The sequence below is a fragment of the Lissotriton helveticus genome, chromosome 6 (genome assembly GCF_964261635.1).
Source record: "Lissotriton helveticus chromosome 6, aLisHel1.1, whole genome shotgun sequence".
Taxonomy (NCBI): Eukaryota; Metazoa; Chordata; class Amphibia; order Caudata; family Salamandridae; genus Lissotriton; species Lissotriton helveticus.
Genome location: NC_136067.1, coordinates 260,790,163 through 260,808,812, shown reverse-complemented (window position 1 = coordinate 260,808,812; position 18,650 = coordinate 260,790,163).

The window sequence follows — 18,650 nt, the reverse complement described above, 5'->3', positions numbered from 1 at the left end:
TACCCAGTCCTCTCACTGCCTATCTGGATCACAGTAAAACATGTACATTTGTATTATTGCCCTGGATGTACCTTTTGGTAGATTCACTGCTCCTACATTTTGACAGACTGCTATACTGGATCGATCATGGACAACAGACATCTGTGTGACTTAAAAATATTTATTCACATGTCTGTTGACATAGTTGGAGACCGGACCAGTACTTGGCCATGCAATACCCACATTATATTGATGCCCAGTGGAGGGGCAGACAGAGTCCTTTAGGGTTGACAAGTCCAAAGGATGAGGAAACGTTCAGTCAGCAGTCTGATTGCTGTGTCATTGGTAACTAAACAAAATATGGCAGTCCATGTTGAGGTCCAAGGTGAGTGTCACAGAGTGTATCGTTAGACAGTGGAAGGTGATATTCCGGGGAATGATGCTCAGCCCAGAAAAGGTAGAAACTGGCCATTTGGCATAGATAAATGCTAATGCTTCCTTCCTTGCAATAAGGCAGATTCATCCTCCTCTTCGTCCTCAGCTGTGGCATGTGCCCCACATGTGGGTGGTGGTAGATTGGCTGCAGCACTGTGAGGCACTGACATTGCAGGGTGTGGAGATGTGGATGTCGAAGTAGCAGCAGCAGCCTTCATCTGCACCAGACCTTTCTTCAGCAATGCAGGGATAATGATCTGCTGGCAATAGGAGATTCCAGCAACATCTTGCTGGTATGCAGTTGTTGCTGCCATTTATTCCGCCTGCATCCACTCCATGTTTTCCATTATCCTCCGCATGCGGCTCAACTTCTGGCTGCCATCGCTGGAGGTACTCTGACTGGACAGTTGTTCCTGTCTCTGAGTCAAGACTCTAGCGATGTCAGCTATAGAGTATTGTAGAGCATTGAACGTACTGCGGGTGTCCGTAATCTTTTGTAGGTGGTCCTGGATAGAACTCAGACACCCACATACGGAATCAAGTTTGGCTGCTAGGCTATCAAACCTCACCAATACCTGATGTGCCATGTCCTGCTTGACCTCTAACACACAACATTGGAATGCCAGATTTGGGTCCGGGAAGTCCTGGGAGACAGCTGTGGTGGTAGGTGCTTGCTGCTGTGTGGTTTGTGCAGGGGATGGGGTTTGCACGATGCAGCTGGGTTGCCCTGCTCCTAGAGGTGGGGTGCTGATAGAGTGTAGCAGCTGTTGGAGGGTGTCCGTGTTGATGGTGGAGAATTCATTCTCTTCATCAGTGAAGAGCGGGACAGGCTGCTGTTCAGGAGGTAATGTTTGTCCCTCTGCAATGTAAAGGGGAGATGCAGTTTAACTGTGTGTTTCATGCATGATCACGCATTGGATGAGTTTACAAGCAGACTGCATGACAATGTACATTGTGACTGTTTGGGAGGGGCTGCCTATTTGTTGCGGGATATATACTTTTTTGACTACATCACAGATATGAGGTTGTACTTGTACATTGTCATCTCACATTTTACAGCTATGACTTATGTGATTGGCCAGTTTATACACACAAGCAGCACCAGTAGTGTCCTGTGTTCAGTTGTGAAGGTGATGCAGTTTGTCCCACATTGTAGTCTATGTTGATGAGCTCCGAATTTTATGTGTGTGCGCTGCATTGTGGGATGCTCACCCATGCAGCTTCGGTTTTACTGCCCCTTATCCCTTTCAGGCAGCGAGCCTTCACTTGTGTGCATTTACAATGCTGAGATGTTGTAAGCTGGAGTAAATATGTGTCTTGGTCAGAGTTGGGACACTTGTGCATTGTTTTCAAGCAGATGTCTTGGTTACATCAGGGGTTTGATGTACACGAGGATGTGTCAGCATGTGACCTGCTCCTTTAAGGATGTGGTCCACACTCAGCCACTTCAGTGACGTGGCCTGCAACATGTTGAGATGTTTGACGTGTAGGCATGCTATTCATCCTGCACCATCACTTGCATTGTCAGTGTGGCTTACAGACCTGCACCTTTGCTGTGTACTGCACATGTGCATATGTTTGTTGCAAAATTAGTTATGTGTGAGGAGGGCCCCCTTTAGGTGCATTGGCTACTAAGGCCTGCTTGCTGTTTCAATGTGTGCTGCACTATGCTGTACACATGTGCATCCAGGTAGCTTTGTCTATTGTGATTTGTCTTGTGTGCATGTCGCCAGTCATGATTTGTCTTGCATGCATTGCTTACTGCCCTCCTGTTGGCTTACACGTTGTTAGTATCGTGCTGTTTGAGTTTCTATTGTTGTTGATGGCTGGACAGACAGTGTCAACAACAATTACCACCAACCTTGACCCCACGTGTGGAGTGTAAGTGCCCCTGGATTTGATGGATGTGGATTTCCAATGCATATTTGTGGTGCTCAGGCTTGTCACCACCACCCTCCCAACAGATGCAAATGGCAAGGTGATGTGTGTTTGTGTATGTGACATGCAGCTGGCCACATGGATGATACATGCTGTCCTGGTTACAAATATTCAAAGCATGGCTTTGCGTTTGGGTGATAACAACCATGACTGTATATTTGTTCACTGACACAGTTGACTTAACAAACAGATAGGTTTACATGCACATAATGGTGTCATGGGTAAGGGTGGGCGGAAATTGCATAGTCGCGCTACGCAAAGTTCCGCAAAATGGTAAAAAATCTCCGCAAGCACGCAAAAGTTCAGCTAACACGCGGAACTGCTTGTTTTGCTCGTTCGTGATGCTTTTTTTCCTGTTTGCGAACGCAGTTTGCGTGCTCGAGGAGAAATATCTCACGAACACGCATTTTGAAAGCGCAAACAAGCAAGTGGAGCTGACAAAAAGTTGTTGCTGGTGTTCTGTCACCTCCGCAATCAGGACCTGGTTTTCCTACTGACTAAACCGCATCTTCCTCTTCCTCTTCTTGCCTTTCCCCTGGCTCTCTTGCTGGTCCTCCTAGGTGTGTGTGGGGTTGTTGTTGGCCTCTGTGCTTGGTCTAGCTTCCTCCATGGTTTGCCTCAGATGTTTCTTCTTTTTTTGGGTTTGGGCAGCATAGCAGGTATTTTATAGTGAATTTCCAAGCCGACGTGAAAAAAGGTGTGCTGACGCTAATTAGCGTGCCGTTCTTGGCTACTAATTAGCCCATCGCCACTTTTTTTCTTGATAGTGTGACGATTTTTATCGCCATGACGTAAATCTTATCGCCGGAAATTTCACCCGGTAGGGGAAACTATCGCCTGTTAGCGGCGTGTTGTGAATACGCTGCTAACATGGCGATAATTTCCTGTGGTACACGGCAATAGGAAAACGCAAGCTAACTGAGGTTAGCGATAGTTTTCACAGATTGTTGAGAAAATGCCCCTAAGGGGCTTATTTACAAGGGGATATCGCTATCAGAACATCACTTTTGGTAAAAGTGATGTTCTGGTGTTGATATCCCCTTCTCTTTATTTTAAAAAGCGGTGCCAAGCCACTTAACGTGTCTTAACGCCACCTTGTAAATAAGGCCTCATTTCATGCTTCACATAGTGTGAAAGGGGCATGCAATGGGTGCTGCAGTGGGCTTTTTGTCACAACACCGATTGCTTTTGACGCTGAACCATATTTACAAGGATGGGGCAGCGACAAAAACTAAAGCCAGAAAAAACTTGGTCTAAGAATGACGATATGAGGAGAAATTATTATTTTTCTCCTTCCATTTTGCTCTTTCTTTCTGTGCTGGATTGTGCAACACACATAGAAACAGCAAATCTCCTTCAAAGATTATTTATGTGCAGGAAGGTGTCCCTTCCTGCACATGAACAAATACCCCTCTTGAGCAAGCATCCTTGCAACATGGCGCAAGGGTGCCTGCAGTGGTGCTAGGCAGCTTTTTTAGTGCCGGTGCTAGGGGAAACACAGAGGTGTGCTGTATTTTCGTAAATACTGTGCATTCCTGCATTTAAAAAATGTCAGAGCACAGCGTTACCAATTTTGGCGTAACACAGAGCCACAACATTTTATTGTAAATATCCCCCCAAAGTGTTTATTTCCGTTTTAAATCATGTATCTAGAAAGGTCTGCTAAAGACTCCAAAAATGCTAGTTTCCCAAAAGTCTGGGAAAAAGGTTGGGAATTTATCTGGCTTATGCCAATGTTTGAAGTGAAGTTCTGCCATTTGTCAAATTGAGAAAGAATTCCAGGAGTCGTATTGGTAACTGCAACTATTGTAGATTCTCAGGAGTATTTACATGTGTAACCTGCTGCTCCATTCATAAAGAAATCCACAGGTGTATATTTCCCCACGTGCAAATGTGACCCAAAACTGCATTTGTACTTTAGAACTTCATTTACTTTCTCCATGGGGAGACACATTTTTTTTTCCTATGCAGAAACCCTTTGCCTTGCAACCCCATTCGGCTTTGAAGGCGTCCCCTTACTCCCATTTGAATATACATTTTCTCCAGCCTTTCACAAGGGTCACTCTGTGAACGTATTCAGGGTTGAAAAACATATTGCTGTATATCGGCGTTATGTAGGCGTAGACTCAGATGCCCACAAACTCATAAGAGTTCATTTGGTTACACAATAATTCTACCTTTTGTGTAAATTCCATTAACGATTGCAGAATGCTACCACTCCTGACTCTCTGAACTGGTAATGAGACTTTGGTTTGTCAATGCCTGTTTTTTCCACTTGTTTCACTTATCTGCTGAAAAATTTTTATGAATCGGGCAGCCTGGAACCTACTTACAGATGGTTACAAATAGTGGGCTCACTTCACACAGGTAAATAACCATACATATTCAAAATAGAAAAATACTAGTGAGCACACCCTTCTATTCATAAACACTCCCAAAGTATGGGTCAATGTGATAGCTTTGTACCAGATCTATGGAGCTAGCAATTAGACACTGTTGTCAAATAATAATGGTTAATTAGCGTTCCAAGTACTACAGGAAAAGCAGAGTCCACATCATTAGATTTTTTCAATGAATGTAATTTTATTTTGTTTTAGTCATGAATCCAAAAAACAAAACTGCAATTGAGCCAACACGTGTTTCGTCTTCCCTTAGACTTTGTCAAGGCAAATGGCAAACAAACTTTTGATCGGAATTTCCTTCCGGCAGCAGGAAATGTCTCATAATATTTCCACTGTGATAACTGCAACTTAAAAAATGAAGCAGTTATATACGCAGACTCTATACTATAGTAGAGTAGAAATTGACATATGGAGAGACCCGGTAATGAAACCTTGATAAGTTCAAATCATAGTGTAAAGCCGTCCTCTCCTTCACTCCCGCTGGTCCCGTAGCCCATTACCATACATTCGGGACCAGCGGGAGTGAAGGAAAGGCCGGCTATCGCATTGACCCATAAATTGGGAGTGGTTATGAATACAAGGTGTGCTCACTAGTATTTTTTTTAAATTTTGAATAAGTTTGTCTTTACAATGATTTTTGTTGTGTTGTCAGCATCCTTTGATAGTAGGTGCTAGAAATAACTAGAGTAGCACCCCTATAACAATACCAGTGTATTTTTCATTGTTTCACACTATACTAATTTCAAATGTTAATATAAATTGACCGGCTGATGTGCTGTTCCATTTCCTTTTGTAAGGAAACACTACTATCTTTTTGGACTAAAATAACCATACATGTGTAGATTTACTGAGGTGTCTTGACGTCTACACCGAGCTGTATGTCTACACATTTTTCTATGCATCATTTCCGAATTGTTGATTTACCCCTAGGTGGAGATCTACATGTTTCCACTCCCTGGTAGAGCCTCCTACATCCGTTTTTGCCAGTCTAAAGTTACTACAAATATCCTTTGAAGCATAGGTGTTGCTCTCTGCCACTATCACTGAGCTCTCCCTATGGAAATGTATAAGGAATCGTTTTAAGGTTTATTATTCATTAAAAAAGAATTAAAATAATTTAATATGAAATATAAATGCAAAATACTTTAAAATATGTATTATAAGTCTAAAACTAATAAAATAAAATGCATGAACACATACATTAATTTAATTAAATGTGTATTCATTATTGAATTCATTATTTTAAATTATCAATAACAATATTTCCTAAAGAACAGCCAAAAAATTAGCCTAAACCAGAAACAGCAAGATCTAAGAAGATCAAAAAGAGAACGAGTGTCCTGTCACAGATCAGCACCTGAATGCCCATATTTTGTGAATACTGCTTTGAACGTCATTATGGAATATTTGTGCAACATGAACCCTGAACTATTTGAACTTTGTTGGACTTGGCCCTTTTTGCAGGGTCATCCCTGAGCTTTTTGCCTTACTCCTATATTTTTTCTGACCTGTTGTTGGCTATTTTATGACTCTGGGCACTTTCCGACTGCTGATCAGTGCTAAAGCGGTACCAAAGGGGGTGGTGATGGACGGAGCATCTGAACCAATCAAACACTCACACCCAGTCGAAAGATCTGGGTTTAATCCATCACCGTTCTTTAGCCCACTCTGCCACCCCAGTTCAGAAATGGCCTTATGCAAATCAGTCTGACCCTGTGCCTCATGGGAACAGTCCAGCCTGAACTGCCAAGCCATGCCTTCCCTGGACCGGAAACAAGCTTCCGAGGACCGGTTTCTGGCATTACAGCCGTCTTCAGCCCGGCTTGCTTGAATCCAGTGGCAAAGTGAGGAAGGGACTCACGTCTGAGCATACACTGCCACACTTATGGTGGCCAAAGCGGTACAAAAGGGGGTGGTGATGGACGGAGCATCTGAACCAATCAAACACTCACACCCAGTCGAAAGATCTGGGTTTAATCCATCACCGTTCTTTAGCCCACTCTGCCACCCCAGTTCAGACATGGCCATATGCAAATCAGTCTGACCCTGTGCCTCGTGGGAACAGTCCAGCCCGAACTGCCAAGCCATGCCTTCCCTGGACCGGAAACAAGCTTCCGAGGACCGGTTTCTGGCATTACAGCCGTCTTCCGCCCGGCTTGCTTGAATCCAGAGGCAAAGTGAGCAAGGGACTCATGTCTGAGCATACCCTGCCACACTTATGGTGGCCAAAGCGGTACAAAAGGGGGTGGTGATGGACGGAGCATCTGAACCAATCAAACACTCACACCCAGTCAAAAGATCTGGGTTTAATCCATCACCGTTCTTTAGGCCACTCTGCCACCCCAGTTCAGACATGGCCATATGCAAGTCAGTCTGACCCTGTGCCTCATGGGAACAGTCCAGCCCGAACTGCCAAGCCATGCCTTCCCTGGACCGGAAACAAGCTTCCGAGGATCGGTTTCTGGCATTACAGCCGTCTTCAGCCCGGCTTGCTTGAATCCAGTGGCAAAGTGAGGAAGGGACTTACGTCTGAGCATACACTGCCACACTTATGGTGGCCAAAGCGGTACAAAAGGGGGTGGTGATGGACGGAGCATCTGAACCAATCAAACACTCACACCCAGTCAAAAGATCTGGGTTTAATCCATCACCGTTCTTTAGCCCACTCTGCCACCCCAGTTCAGACATGGCCATATGCAAATCAGTCTGACCCTGTGCCTCGTGGGAACAGTCCAGCCCGAACTGCCAAGCCATGCCTTCCCTGGACTGGAAACAAGCTTCCGAGGACCGGTTTCTGGCATTACAGCTGTCTTCAGCCCGGCTTGCTTGAATCCAGAGGCAAAGTGAGCAAGGGACTCACGTCTGAGCATACCCTGCTACACTTATGGTGGCCAAAGCGGTACAAAAGGGGGTGGTGATGGACGGAGCATCTGAACCAATCAAACACTCACACCCAGTCAAAAGATCTGGGTTTAATCCATCACCGTTCTTTAGGCCACTCTGCCACCCCAGTTCAGACATGGCCATATGCAAATCAGTCTGACCCTGTGCCTCATGGGAACAGTCCAGCCCGAACTGCCAAGCCATGCCTTCCCTGGACCGGAAACAAGCTTCCGAGGACCGGTTTCTGGCATTACAGCCGTCTTCAGCCCGGCTTGCTTGAATCCAGTGGCAAAGTGAGCAAGGGACTCACGTCTGAGCACACCCTGCCACACTTATGGTGGCCAAAGCGGTACAAAAGGGGGGCATGCTCTCCCTACTGTAAATTAATGTATTAATTGGTGATTCCATGATTGACTATTTAGTTTACTTGTCAGACCCTAGTACAGTGCACTGAGTGTGCCCAGGGCGTGTAAATCCAAATGCTGCTAGTGGGCTTGCAGCACTGGTTGTACCACCCACAGAAGCAGCTTTGTAAAATGTGTGCAGTCTGGTATTGTGATGCTGACTGGGCAAGTGCACCCACTTGCCGGTCTCTAAACCTTCCCTTTTCTTCGTATTAGTCACCCCTATGGTAGGCCCACGGGCAGGGTAGATTGTAAATATAAGGTAGGACAAGCCCTGATGTGTGTGGCATGTCCTAATAGTGAATTACAGCCATTTTCGTTTTTCACTATTGCAAGGCTACCTGTTCTCCATGGGCCAGAATGGGCTGTTAGATTATTACATGCTTATAATCCTAACTAACTCAGAGAACATGGTAGAAATTCGATTTTAGTGTGCCTGGACTCAGTATGATAAAATACATCTTTTAGTAAAGTGGGTTTTAACATTCTGTGTTTGCAAATACCACTTTTAGAAAGTAGGTATTTGCTTGCCTAACCTTTTAAGCCTGCCTCTGCGAGGTTGTGTATTCCTTTGTCTGGTTTTGTGAGTGACAGGGCTGGGGAATCCCAAGTGACAGGATGAGTCAGCCCAGTGGTAAATAGAGAGATTTGCATCTAGATGGGAGGGAGGAGTTGCACCTGGGACCTGAATAGGGCTGGGCCTTCCCTCTACAATGCTGGCTCCACACCCTGTGGTGCGGCTGATGTCTCTGCCCTGCACACTGAAAGAAGAGAAGGAAGACTGTCAACAAAGTGCTCCAGGACTGTACTTGCCTTCCACAATGCTGGCTCCACCTCCTGTGGGGTGTCTGATGTGCCTGCCCTGCGCTGTGAAAGGAAAGGAGAAGTCTGGTAAACAGAGTGCTTCAGAACTGGTTTTGACTGGGCACAGGCCCCTCTCACCTCAGAGAACAAAGGATTTTTGGGTATAAATATTGTGACCCTGATCCCATGAAATTAGATCACTTTTGGACTTACAAGACGAAACCTCTGCTGAGGAGAGGAACCTGAAGAAACTGAGGAGAGACTATTCCCAAGCTGAAGTGCTGCTTGGGGGATTGGCCTGCAGTGGTTGCCTGACTGCCAAAGAGAGGAGAAAGAACTTTGTGTACTTTACTTTCAACTTGTGCAAAGATCTCCAAGGACTTGGAAGAGAGCTTGCCCCCTGACCGAAGTCAAGGACCAGTGGACTTCACCAGCCTTTGTGGATTGCTGCTGGAAACGCTGTTTCAGTGGCTACTAGGAAATGCACATCCGTGCCGGCCGCCTCAAGTAAAAGGTACTGTGACTGAGTCTGTCGACATTTGAGTGGGCCCATACCGACGCGGTCCGCTGAATTTGCTAGACTCTGTGTTATTTCAACAACGCTGTAGCTAGACCTACCTGTGCCAACTAGAGACTCCCAATTCTAACAAACCTCCTTGAAGAAAGAAATAAAACAAACAAACAGAAAACAATTATGAAAATTGTGAGACTGAACAGAAAGAGAAAGAGACTTGAACTGTGTGTATAAGAGATTTGTTATTTTAGTTCTTTAATTTACAGAAGACCAATCTAGGCCCGAGGTGAAAGTTACAGAGAAGTAGGGACAACATTTTAGAAGAACATGGAGTAGGGTTAAGGATTGTCTGGTTGGAAGCTTAACTGAGAGAAAAAAAATCTGTTTGTTAAACTTTGCTACAAGCTATTGAAATAAATGCTTTGAACTGACTCTAAGAATGTGCTGCATTAGGAACAAATGTAAATATATTATAGGTTAAATTTCCATAATAATAATAATGATCACTACAGTACTAATATGATTTCATCTAGCACCAGAGTCGGAGCTTATAATTAGCACAATCATAACGCTAAGGAAGACCCTTTTAGTTACTACTTTGTAAGCTACAGCGAAAATGTCTATTCCACTAGTTTCTATTTTAGGTTGGCACAGGAATATACTAATGCCATAAATACAAAGACCTGCTATGTTGGTAGACTGGCCTCAGGCAAGAATCACTTATTAGAGATGTTCAAATGAGACAATTATCTCCATCCCTAATAAACATATAGGCTGAAACCTCATTTGCAGGGGTCAGGATTCGGATCAAAACAGAGATCAGAATCTGGGACCGAAACAGTGAAATACGTTGTGAACCCCATTGGTAGTATTGTTGTGAATATCCAGATACTCCATTGATATTCAACTTTTTTGGGATGACTCTTACCATTCCCTTGACTCCTACTACCGCTCTCCTACATGGCACTTATATTGAGATATCCACATTCTATGTGTGGCTCGTGCGCACCAGTAAGGCACAACTGCACTAATAAGTGAAATCCATGGACGTCATTTGAGGGTGGCTGGCATGCCCCTTGCTACCCCTGGCACTGTCATTGTGACCCAATGCATTAGAGGTGGCAAAGCCAGCACTAGTAACAGAGAACGTGGATACTTTGGTAACAGAAGAAAATATTTTTTTTAAATTTGGGATCAATTCATTTCTTTCTCGTTCCTGTAAAAAAACACAAGCTGGTGCTCCAGGCTGCTTCTGGCTGGGAACTGAGAACAGGGTACAATTGAAACTTGTTACTGTTTCGACTGCTCAATCAGAAACGTATCGCCTAGCAACATGCCCTTCAAGTCCTTACAGGCTCCGTGGTCCCCAAAGCACTGAGAAAGTTTGTCCTGCAGACTAGGGGCCTCATTTATGAGGCCGTGTGTCACTTCTACGCCGCCGGTGCGTCATGACGCCCCAGTGGTGTAAAAAATGCGCCTTGTTGCGCCATATTTACAAAGTGATGCATCTAGGTAGATGAGTCACTTTGTAAACCCCTGCGCAACATTATACCTGCGCCAGGTATAATGTATGCAAGGGGGGCGTTTTGACGCAAGAAAGGGTCATAGAAGTGACGCAGTGAAATCTATAAGATTTTACTGCGCCACTTCTAGGACTCAAATGCGTCAAAATCTTACGCCTGCCTCACAGCAGGCGTAAGACTGACGCAGGCCCTTTCAAATGGGGCTTGCCCCATGTGAAAGAACACATTACTGGAGTTGCGTCACTTTTGTGATACACTCCGGCAATGCGTCACTATTGCGCCTACAGATACGTCAGAAATACTGACGTATCTGTAACTCCTTGCGACATGATGCGTCATACTTTATATATGACGCATCATTGGTGTCGTAAGGAGGGCGCAATGAAAAGTGACGCATCGCTGTTTTCACGCAGCGATGCGTCACTTTTCATAAATGAGGCCCTAGGGATTTTGATATTTTGCTTCACTGAATTCTGGTGGAACAGGTAGGAATTAGAAGGACTTGTCTCTTCAGCAGGGTTTTCCGTTTTTCCAGTTCTGTTGGTTTCCATCCGTCATTGTGGGCCTGCCTACAAGATGTGCTGCCTAAAGTTCAAGAACACAGCATTTCATCAATCTGATAACAGTTCCAGCCTTGAAGACATTCACAGTTAGTGCTTCCTTTTGCAATTTATACTAGTGTCTGTTTTTGTTGGCAGTTGCAGCACTAGATGGGTGCCAAACAATAACTTGGCTTATTTGTCATATTTCATTATTTTTTGTTTGATCATGTACGAGTTTTCAATGCCATCTATGCGGATACATTAATATTATGCAGCAATAAATCACCGACTTATACGATCGGTTGACTAAATCATGTGTCTAGAAAAGGCAAATTATGCATCATCATGTGTGCACGCTCTTTGGTAGTGCTAGTACTCCATTTTGGCATTTTAATGAATGACAATACGGTAATTAGGGGCAGCTTGGCCCCTGAATGCAGCAAACTACAAACAAAAGGGTACCAGTGAACTAGAGGTCTGACAATATATGGTACCACGTGTGGCATGTTATTATTCATTTTGATGCATTTGAGTAAGACATTTGTTGGTTAAAATCACAAAATAATCAGCAGGTGGTGGATTATGTGGAAAATGTAGCAGCCACCAAATCACTCAATTCCAATGGCTTTGTAAACGTTTGACTCTTTGAGTGGCACTTATCACTAGCAGGGTGAGAAGTTGTGATAATAAGCATCTTACAACTTCACATGATTGTTTTTAAACCAATGCCAGCTACATGCATTGTGATGTTGTCAAGGTGTTTAAAAAAAGGAACATGGGAAAAACAGGGGCCCTCGGCAACAATGGGAAACTTTCTTGCAGCCTCTCATTGCCATGAGCAGGCCTCTGCTACGACTCAGCCACCAAACGTTTGTGATCCTCTGCAGCCAGAAGCAGGACAGTGCTTCTTGTGCCTGGTGCTTCAAAGGGGTAAAAAGAGACCGGGCCCTTAGTGAGTAAAACACTCTCAATGGCCACCGATTCATACAGTCCAATGTCATCTAACGTAATACTCAATGTCCAATCCTCCTAGGAAGACTTGATTAATTTTGTATCACTTTATTGAGAGCACAAATCAGCATCTGAAAATCCACAAGTAATATTTTAATCTAATTTCGATTGTACAGTGCTTTGTGTACCTGATGAGCAGCCGAAGCACATTAGTGGATATTCTCAATGGCAGCCAGGGGCAAATATTTATCCGACTGAAAGGCATTGGTACAAAAACAAAACAGGAGTACCCTTAGGCTCAGCACCAAAGCTCTCAACTGTGGTCCGTTTTAACCTCATCGCTGCGGCGGCTATTCCGCCGCAGCGCTAAGGGGGCGGGGGCCGCGCGGCGCGCCCATGCTGGTGACAGAACCGCTCCGTCACCAGCCGCGGTTGAGCTGTGCTCATGACGGAGCGGTTCCGTCATTGCCCCGCCCACTTAATAGAACGCGCCGCGCAGGCGCGTCGGGCGGGCCATGACGGAACCGCTAAGTCATCAGCACAGCGCCACCACGGCTGATGACGGAGCGGTTCCGTCATCAGCACGGAAAGGGTTAAACAAAGTTTATAATGGGCCACAACTGAGAGTTCTGGAGTTGAGGCTGAAGGCACTGCGATTTTCTCACAGTGCCTGTTAGGTGGTTTAATTAATTTATTAGTAAAACAAACAAATATTTACTTACCCACTACTCCTCTTTGTCTCAACAGTTGGTGGCTCCTCCAGCACAGAGAGTAGGCTCCCAGAGTCTCGTGCAACTCCCCTCTACAAATCCTGGTGCAGCTCTCATGTTGCTCAAGCAGCATGTGCCCAATGCCAGGATTGGCTGGAGCACCCTGGTTCGATGCTCCTTTCGGCCCAAGAAGCCTGCGCTTGTTTTCCACTCAGCTGTCCAAAACAGCTCGGGCTTGAGTGTTTAAAGTGCGTGTAACGATGACTTTCTTTAGTCGAGATGTATGTCAAGTAGATTTATTTAGTCTTAGTTACAGTTTATTAAGATCATGTAGAGGAGCCCCACCAGAAGTAGCCTGCCTGCTGCTCAGCCCATGCTCCAACTGTCACACCTCACCTCACAGACACCCAAGCATTCTATTCAGCATCACCAGTCCAACATTCACACAGCATATTCACACTGGCTGAGCAGCTAGCAGCAAGATACGACATATCTTCCCCCTTTATATAACACAAAAATGAGACTGTGAAGCAGAATAAAGTAGTGGCAAGAAGAACCATAAAAAGAGAAATATGCTAAAGTACACATATGCAAGAAGAAGAAAAACATTATCCAGAAGAACCATAATAAAACATTGAGCAAAATAAAGAAAACAGATAAATAAAGAAAAAGCACCAATATAGCATAGAAACTATTTTAAAAAGATGCATCTGTAGATTTACAAGTGAAAATTGAGAAGAATTGAGATGTATTGACAAATATACAGGATAATATATCACACATTTTCCCCTCTACGAATTACATTAATATATGGCATAAAATATGGCAGAAGAAACAATATGTTAAATAAATGACACAATCGCATCTATGACTACCACCAACCACACTAACTGGTCGGACAGGCAAGAAAGGAGGCACAACACAGAATGAAATTAACTAGCCGTAAGAATGACTAACACACATGTATAACATAAAAGTGATGTGTGTAGTACACCCGACCAAACGTCCTCAAAAACAAGGGCAAGTGGAATACCCTGTATTAACTAGTGACACTCACACCCAACCAACATCCTTTGTGTAAAACAGTGAAAATGGGTGCATGTGCAGTTTTGATGATGAAGGAGGAAGAGGGAGCATCAAAACTATACATGCGCTGTGCTCGCGCATGTGCAGTTTTGATCCTGAAGTCTCGATGAAAGCGGAAGAGGAAGCCCCAGGACGCCGCATCTCAAGTAAGAAGTTTCCTTTACTTTTAAATTGTTTTCACACCTAATTTAGTTGTTATAATAGGGTGGGATGGAGGCGGGAGCTGGTGCCAACTCCGCTCCGCTGTGGTGTGTGTGGGGTGCTGCCTACACCGCCTATTCCGCAAAACGCGGAGTAGGCAACATTCCGCAAATTTTGTGAGCGGAGCGGAGCCCTCCACCCACCACTAGTTTTTTTAGCAGGGGGATAACCTTGGCATGCTTCCAGGACTTGGGGATCACTGCAGCCGACAGTGACCTGTTGATCAGCTCTTGGCCCTCCGAGAGGAGGCAATCATTAAATTTCCTAAAAGGTTCCTGTTTTAGTGATTTTACCTTGGCCAATAGGGTCTCCATGGGGCATAATATTAACAACTAGCGATATTTATCGACAAATGAGCTTTGCGACATTTTTTTTATCGCCGGATTTTATCGCAGAGATAACGTGCTATTAGCAACGTTTATCTCCAATGCGATAAAATATCCGGCGATAACGGCAAAATGCGTGAATATCGCTGGAAATACAGCGATATTCATGCATTATCGCTAATAGGGGCTTAACCCGAATATCCACCTCCCATTGGATATACAGGCTAAGAAGTGGTCTGAGCAGGTATTAGGTTTCGGCGATATTCGCGCTTAGCGCAAATTTTTTCATCACTATGCCTGCGTTGATAATAGGCGATAGCGATGTTAGCGACTGCTTTCAGTCGCTAACTTTGCATGTCATTAGCGATAAATATCGCTAACATGCAAAGCGGGCCCCAAACCGCTCGCTATCGCCTACAAGCTGTCGCTAACTGCTGTTAGCAAAGCTTGCTAATAGGGCGATAAAATTATCACCGCTTTGCGGCCGAAAACGGCCGCTAAAGCGGCGATAATCTCATTTCGACCACCTTGATAATATGCCCCCATATCTTTAGGGGACATGGGCAGAAGGTCCTGGGGGAGTATTCCTCTGATTAGTGGAAGAAGTCTTCTCGGCACAGAATGTGCTATAGATTGGATCCACTTTGCTGATAAATTTTTTTGCAAATGTCTCGCATTGTAAGTTGGAGGATATAGCGTTACCAACAGTATGCAGGGTTTTTTACCAATTCCTTCATAAGGGAGAACATGGATTTGGTTGGATTGCTGCTAGTGGAAATCATATTAGCCTAAACCCTTGCTTTGGTATTCCGAGCCAGTTTGTGGTACCAATTTCACTGCATTCCTGTAGAGAGATTTTGCTGTGAGATCATCTGACATTCTCCATGCCCTTTCTAGGATTTTAATTTTTTTCTTTTCTATATTCAGAAACTCGTTGTACCATCAATAAGTTTGAGTCCGCTTGGCCTGAGTTATTTTTTCCGGAATGCAGCAATCTAGTGCATTATTGACCCATCTTCTGAAGGCAGCATCCGCCGTCTCTATATCTGTTGGCCAAACTGGGCGGTGCGAGTTTAAACAGGCTGTGAAAATCGTAGGGTGTAATTTGTGCCATGTGCGCTTCATAGAAGGTGGACGGAGGAGTTGCAGTGGGGAACCTTCTAAAGAGAGATTCAAAGAGATGAGAGAGTGATCCGTCCAGAGCAATGGAAGGGTAGGATGAGCCTCCATAGACTCTAGGTTAGTAAATATGGAGTCAAGAAGGAGGACAGCTACATGGGTTAGCCCCTCGATCAGCTGCCTCAACTGACATGCGGCCATATCTCCCAGCTAAAGCTGATGATCTCCTGGGACTCTTGGCTTTCAAGATGTAAGTTAAGGTCTCCAAAAATGCAAAAATTGGCAGCCCCTAAGGTTAGGGTATCCGCGGTATTTGCTAGAGCTTCTTGAAATACTTTTGAGACGCCCGGTGGCGATAGATAAGCAGCCCAGACAGTGTGAAGTTGTGAGTCAGTGCAATCTAAAAAAAGAGCACTTTCACAATCGGGAATATTCTGCGAAATGAGGCTACAGGAGTACCCTGATTTGAGTATAATGGCAAGCCCCCTCCCCTCCCAACTGCTCTATTCTGGGTGTGCATCGAATAGCTGGCAGGTACGGCCAAGGCCGGGATGGCCACCGAGTCAGTAAGGAGCCAGGTTTCCATAAGGAATAAGATGTCCAGGGCTGTTTCTTGTAGAAGATCTGATACCGCTGCATGGTGTTTCGCAAGGGATCTACAGTTAAGGCTGCTGATGGCAAAGCCTTTCAACCCAGGGGCAGTCAGTAGCAGCTGGGAGCAGGTACCTACCCCAAAACCGCATATGTTGCACTGCGGGGGGGAAATCAGAATTCCAGGTATGTTACTCACAGGTGGCTGTAGATTGTAGAGCAAGCCATATGTCTTGCGTGTACCCTTGCCCGTGGGGCAATCTGGAACCAGGGGTCCTGGCGTCTGGCGATGTCCAGGCACAGACGGGCGCTGACTGTCTTGCCTGCTGTTCGTCCGCACCATCCCTGATTTGAATATCAGCAGAGAGGTGCTCCTCCAAAAAAACTAGACTGTCTCTTTCCAAAATGGCACCGGCTAATGGCTACCAGGAATTGAGGGAACTAGAAGGTTCAGGTTCCCCCTCTACGCAATCAGCACAAGTGCTGCAGTGGACCGGGGAGAATAGCAGAGGAACAGCAGCTTAACAAATAACGAGTAAGTGATAAAAACCAGTTGCGGCGATCTTTAAAAACAGTCTGTAGTAATAATGGAAGTAGGATTAAGAGTTTTCCAGACAATAATCAAATTAAAACGATCCCAAAGTAATTTTAAGCAGCACACATACAATGTAGGAGCAAGTAAAATCGTGGCCCACTGTCTACCTCTAAGTCACATCACTGAAAGCAGTCATTGAGACGGTAATGGTGTTGCAAGGACTACCATCTCTTGGAAAATTCTACTGGCATTTTCCATTAGAATGGAGCAACAGAAGGACAACCATTGTAACAAGCTTGCTGGTAATATTTCATAAAAACAGAGAAAGTCCATTGTTACTGAGAAGTTGACACCATGGTAGAAAAACAAACACATAATGACAATGAAGCACAGACTGGGAGGGATGTTCAATGTGAACAGGGCACTGGTGGGGCTTCCATCTGTAGTGCCGCAGTCTTACAGCTTGTTTCTTTACTCATAAAGTTTTAGGCAGTATCTTCTGAGTAGTATCTTGTATGATTTCTTCGCACACGTAGGGTCTAAAACTCCAAATTGTCGCCAAAATGTAATGATGACTTCCTGTACCTGTAATGTATTTCAAGTAAATGTATTCAGTCTTAGTTACAGGTTAAGACCATGTGTAAATGTAAATTGATACTTGTATAGCGCACTACTCACCCGCAAGGGTCTCAAGGCGCTTGTACGAATACCGCTGTGGAACCCATCCTGGCTTTCCCTGTGAGGTGTCCACTCCTGGGCACCCCCAAGGTGGAGGCCAGGCATCCTTAGCGTTGTGGGGGCCGTTGTGGAGATTAAGCAAGCTATTGCCCAGAGTTGCAGAGTGTGACTCCATGATTGGAATAGGCACAGAGGCGAGAATTATCAGGTCTGTGGAATTTTGAGCCCAAGACCCGCCGAGGCAGGGAATTGAAACCTGGTCCCGGGCTAGACCTCTGCATCAGGGTCTGCCGCTATAACGATTGAGCCACACTTCTCCACGACATGTGGAGGAGCCCCACCAGGAGCAGCCTGCCTGCTGCTCAGCCCATACTCCAACTGTCACCCCTCACCTCACAGGCACCCAAATATTCCATCACAGTCCACCAAAGTGACATAAGCACTTAAAATTGAAATGCACTTTTCCTCCCTGCTGCCGGCCCGGCCTCTCAGACTTGGCTGCTGTCAGAATAAAAAAATAAAATGTTAATAAAAAAATTTTATCACCATTTTTATTTTCATGTTTCCCTTCACTTTCAGCGGTGGAGCGACAGTCCTTTGTCATCATGGAGGTACTGCTTCTGAGCATTCTACTCAGTGGGGAAGTTTGGAAAAGTGGCGGATTGCAATGTGTTGCTTATATTGTGACCAGACAGGAGCTCTCTCAGTGCTGTGTGAATTTCAGTGTCACAGGTGTGGTGATGTCTCTTCCAGTGCTGTCGGAATCATAAGTGACGTCACTCCCTCTTCTGTAATGGGGTCAAAGGCCACATGATGTCACTTACGCTACCCTCGCCATTTTTGTCAATCGACGTCCATGGTGAAATCTCCCGTTGTCCAGAGAATTTGTCGCCCCACGAAGCGCATGAGCACTAAATGCATTGGGACACTATGTAATGTTGGGGTCCGATTTTGGGATGTAATTATCATTGGCACACAGAAGTATTGAATAAAAATGTCATTGCATTAGTACTGTTCAAAAAGCAATGA